Raw genomic sequence first — 6000 nt, 5'->3', positions numbered from 1 at the left:
CAAGGTGAAGCACCATCCAACGAATGTTGTAGCTTGTCATGACCCCTAGTTTGACTTTGCTATAGGTCAGAGAGTACTGTTTACTGTGTAAACTGGACTTAATGTGTTCATGACTATGAATAACCATCTAATGAGTTTTGAGGTATTTGGCTGGTTCTGAGAAGATAAGACGTTTATGTACGCTTAAGAATTCATGTTACTGCTGCCGTCAACAGATGTATCATCAATAAAAAGAAGATCCAGTATCAGCCATACATGCCCAAGCCATCAGTACATACAGTACCTCCATCGTGTTTCACAAATGAGGGGGGGGTGCTTTGGATCATGCAGTTCCTTTCTTTCTCCACGCTTTCCTCTTTCCATTATTTTGGTACAGGTTATTCCTTGTCTCGTCAGTCCATTAGGCTTTGTTCCAGGACTCTACGTGTTTTTAAATGTACTTTCTCGCAAACTAATCTAATCTGGCTCTTCTGTTGGCTTGCATTTTGTGATGAACCTTCTGAGTTTATGCTGGTGTAGTCTTCTCTTTCTGGTAGTCTTTGACACATCCATGCAAACAGTGTTCTTGATCTGTTCAACAGTTGAAAAGGGTTTCTTTTTTTTTGCAATTGAAAGTATTCTTCTGTCATTAACTACAGTGGTCTAGTATGTTCTACCAGGTTCTTAATAATGTATCAAACTGTTGATTTTGACACACCAAATGTTTGGGTATACAATAAATTCATTTTTTAGCCTCATGATGACCTCCTTTCATGGCACAGACGCTTATTTGGTCCTCATGTTGGCAGACAACAACAGACTCCAAATGCAAATGCCACATCTAGAATTAACTCTAGACCTTTTGTTACCTTTCTTGTGCATGAACTGCAAGATGCAAGAGCCCACTGTCCAATTACTTTTGGTCCCCTAAAATGTAAAGATGTATAAAAAAGGGCTGTAATTCCTACAGGGATGACCTGATATGGATGAAACTGGAGTACGCGGAGGACACCCATGTGAACACGGGGAGAACATGCTATCTTAATGCAGAGAGAATCAAACCCGCCAGGACTTGTACACAGAATCTCCTTTATATCACTGACTCCAGTTTCAATGGACAACTGTGTGGTACAAGAGCCTATTTGCAGAGAGTTTTAGAAACCCATTACTTTGACTGCATCATGATTGTCTGAACGCTGTTGATATGGAAATGTTATTAACACATGGGTGACTTCATTGGCCCTCAGTGCAAATAACCAAAAGTGGCAATGTGCAGGTACTACAGTCTGTGCTGTTTGAAATACTTCACCCTCATGTAATATGTCACTACAGAAGACATACAGTTGTTTTTACCCTTAGCCTTATTCTGATCCACTCAACATTGCTTTAGTTGAAATCATTCTCAAGAACACACAAATAATTTAAATATTTATTATTATCTGTATGTTTTACAGCATCTGATGACTAATAGAGCATAAGATTTCTTTATATTTACGCTCCCTTTGTTGAGATGTCATTCTTTCTCATCTCAAACATAAATGAGGCTCATAAAATGTGCATTTCGAATCTTTGAGGACAATACCTGTTTTACTCACATCTGTGTACTTGCACTGTACCTATAGTACTTGGTATCATGTGACAAATGTGTGCTCTACATATGCAATTATATGTTGTTATATTGGCTAAACTTTTTTGGCATGTTATTATATACTCCTTTTTCCTTTTACATGTATCACAATGAATTTAAAGCATGTAACAAAGTACTAGTACCTTGTGTAAGAGGGAATTTTGTAGATGTGCGAATACAATACATTTACAACAGAAAATCACAGGGAACTTACCACATAAATATGGTTCTTCGGAAAAAAAAAAAGTTATCCTACAGCATGGCATGTGAATTGGTATCATTTGGTTGCCTTTATTTAACAACCTTTAGTATGTGCTCCATACACATGAATTGTAATGTAATATTGCAACATATATATATATATATATATATATTTTTTTTTTTTAAAGCCAAAGCATACTTTATGTATAATCCTATATAAATTGAGTGAAGTGAAGCGTTCGCCAATATGTTTAGGAGAAAATAAACAAGCCATAAGCCAAAGTAATGGTACCTATGTCTTCCTACATCTGTTCGTGTTATTTGGGCCTGTGTTCTTTTTCATCTCACCATCTCAATAGAATGTGGACTTTGTGTGTATGATCAATGTGTAAACATTGCTAATGTTTCCAAAACGGTTATGTAATCAACATCGAATGGTGTGATTGTGGTAATGTATCAAAGTTTATGAAGTTATACAATGTTTCATTCAGACATCTTCAGCAGTTTCTCCTGTTCGATGAGAAATGAGAAAAATATCTGTAGTCAATGTAGTTATTTTTGTGAGGAACCCTGGAAAATGGCAAACTCTCAATGCTGTGTATATGGGGCATGCCCTGCCAAAACAAAAACGTGATTGACATACCTGCCATCACAATGGCCAATGGTACCTGTACCTTAGTGCACTGTGTCGTGGCATGTATCTATATTGTTAACTTGGAGTGACTATTTCCCTGATATAAACATGAACTACTTGTTTCAATTTATCAATTGTTTTTGTTTCAAATCACTTATACAGTAATGATTTACAGTGCCATCTAGTGTATATATTGTGAAGTGTCCCTTCTGACAGATTTCCCCCAATGCTTCAAACGTTTGTTTTTGATTTTCAAAATAGACACATGGCTATCGCCTTGCCACAAGCTTTATGAAGAGGATCTGTTTGCCTATATAACTTTTTTGTTTGCAGTGTAAAGTACTTTCAAGCGTGAAAAAGCTGATATTTACAGAGAAAGCGCTAAAGTAAAGATCATCTGGCTCACTGGTATCATTAAAAGATTTTCGAATTAATATTACAGTAAGCACACCATTCTCCCATGTGACCATCATATGGATCACTGGTTAATTATGGCAGTAGCAAATGACTAAGAAATCGTTGAATCTGAATTAATCTGCAGTGTACCTGCACCATATTGCATTTAAGTCCGATTGACTTGAATTATTTTTGAACATGTACATGGGCATGTTGTATTGGATAAGGTTGGATAATCAGTATATATAATGATAATTGATTCGGATACGCAACACATTATGCTAATCAATGTTCAACCCTGCGATCTCGAGGTTCCGAATATCTCTCACATTTGCAGGTGAGTGGCTGAAACATGAAACGGCAAAATAGCGTGGCTATATTTCATAACAGGCATGACTCATGACCCAGTTATTAACATAGAGCACATGCATCGCAGCCTCCAAGGAGCAGGCATCACATAGGCTCCATACAGAGGGATAAGTTGACATTCTGACAGAGAAGAGAGACGCGGGATATGAGAGGAAGTGCTGAGAGTTGACGCCGCTCTTGGTAGACTGTATCTCGGGTCCGCTAAAGTTGAAAGTTGTCCGGTAGCATCGTGAATTAGAGGACACCTCCAGGACATTTAATTTGACTTGGTGCAACGGAAAACAGCACGATTCTGAGCGGCAGCGGCATCATAGGCTAGCCGAGAGCTGGCAGTCTAGACTTACAACGGCGCTTATGATCCCTTAGGAGACGCAGAACAAAGGCAGACATTCCCACGCGGGGTGCAGACAAGACAGACACAGGCGACGCTCATCAAAAGCAAGGCATTGATCGAGGGCATGATCTCGGACAACAAGCTCTTCATATAAACAGTAGTCTTGATCCATTGCGTCACCCCGGGCATGTCGTGTCAGATGTGTTTGGCTGCTCTGAACAAATTAAACACTTTTTGGTCCAAGCCACCGCTGGTGCTCCTGTCAGGGTCAAATCTATGATTAATGGCATGGGTTTGAAGTGTACTTTGATCTGCCTAGGATCTGAACACAAATCTTTGCCTTGCCTTGCAGCTTTGCATCGCATCACATTTGCTGATGTTGTTTCAACTAAAAAAATATGTTTTTTATTTAGTCAAATAGCATCAAATGCTGCTCCTTTTCCAGGTATTTTCCCAACATATATTTTCCTGGGCTACAGGATTGACGGTACAACTAAAAGTTGCGGAGGTTTATCATGAATCAATTGACTAAAAACAGCCTCTTGGCAAAAAAAAGGGGGGGGTTTAGTGGGGCTGCAGGTAGAGTCCAGAGGCAGGGATATCACTGTCGCCATGGCAACAGCGAGGGAGCAGCAGCCAATTAACACAGCCTCTGAACACAGAGCGGGAGCAACAGGATCTTTAGGCCTTGGGCTGTGCACTGCAAACAGAGATCCATCTGTGCCACTGCGCTGTGTTGTGCACACATTTAGCACCCTCTGTCACAATAAGGTCCACTTGAGTAATCTCCCCTGCCCTGTGTCTTGTAACAGTTCAAATGTGGAATCTGGCAAATGCGGCGCGTAATGTCACAATGGCCTGCGTAAGTAGTACGGCAGTTGTGGGGATTCATGGGATGGCCTCAACTCCTGCAAAAACCCACTCATTGGAAGAACAGCAAGGGCCACTGCAGATTAAGCATAATTTACCTCACCCTTCATTTTTTGTGACATATGTAAGCATGTGTTATATATTTTAATAATAATTAGATAACACCGTGAACCTGTTGATCCCTGAAATTAACAAAATGATTTGTATGATAACAATAATAATAATAATATCACAGCTTATCTGGCCATCTATCCATCCATGATCTATACCCGCTTATTCCTGGTCAGGGTCATGGGAGGTGCTGGAGCCTATCCCAGCATGCCTTGGGCGAAAATCAGGAATACATCCTGGACAGATCACCAGTCCATCGCCAGGCAGAGGTTATTTGTGTCCTGGGGAAATCAATTATATTCTAACACTGAACATTTCAATGTGTATCATCAAATATAAAGGGTTGTTGCTCTTCAGAGCTTGTCGCATACATTCCATTTGGGAACTGAGAATAGGATATATGGCAGTAAGTTCTGTTGATATGACATGCCAGGAAGATCTATGCTGCAAAGCCTCAGATACAGTGAATTGACAGTTGTTTGTGTTGTGACAGAGCTTTTGTCACTCGTCACTGTGACAGGTCTGTGTTAAAAGTACTTTGTAGTGACATGCTCTTGTACTGTGATGCAGCTCCACTCTATGTTGTGACATGACTTTAATGTGATAAGCTCCCTTTTCTGTTTGTCTTAGTGGCATTTACACTCTGTTTAGGATCAGCTGTTCAGGATGTATGTATTGTTTTTTATATTGCATATCTCTGTTCTGTTTGAATGAATGGTGATGGTGTCAATGATTTCCCTGTGATACATATATTTACTGGTATGTCTATTGCTTGGCTAAGCAAATAATATTGTACCTGGTTATACTGCTTTCCTGTATTCATACATTCACATTTACTTTGAAGAAAGCCAATATGAACATAAGCTTTGGTTTGGTAATGGGTATATCAATGTTACCAAATATGTCCCTAGCTTGACTCAATGGTATCGACCAGAATTCATAAAGGTATAGCTAAAATGTGTGCTTTATACACATTCCCATTACATCTCCAGAATTCATTTATGTATTTGTGTTTTTTTTTTTTTTTTTGCCCTGAAGTGTTAACTCTAATGGGCACCTTATGTGTTCTGTGAAAATACACATTGTTTGTTTTTTTATTTATTTGTATATTTGTCTACTTTGGCTCATTGTTGAATCTCATTTTGGTACTAACTTCTTTCGCCGGAAAAAAAACAGTACTCTCCTTCCTGCAATGGTCTTCCCTGTAGTATGATATTCACACTTAATTCACAACCTAGTGGCATTTTCAGGAATTCAGGATGTCATGGTGTGAATTCCCTGGTTGCAGCAAACACTGGATGCCCAAAGGAAAACATGAGTTGTTTCAGAACATTCTTTAAATCGTTATGTCTTGATGTTGTCAAGGGTCAAGGGAATTGATGTTTATTGCTGAGTGTGCATTTCTGTTTAAAAAAGAAGGTATTTTTTTAAACAATATTTTATAAATTGTATTCTTAAACTGAAAAATAACTCAAAATA

This window comes from Anguilla anguilla, chromosome 3 (genome assembly GCF_013347855.1).
Source record: "Anguilla anguilla isolate fAngAng1 chromosome 3, fAngAng1.pri, whole genome shotgun sequence".
Taxonomy (NCBI): Eukaryota; Metazoa; Chordata; class Actinopteri; order Anguilliformes; family Anguillidae; genus Anguilla; species Anguilla anguilla.
This window is presented reverse-complemented; position numbering follows the sequence as displayed.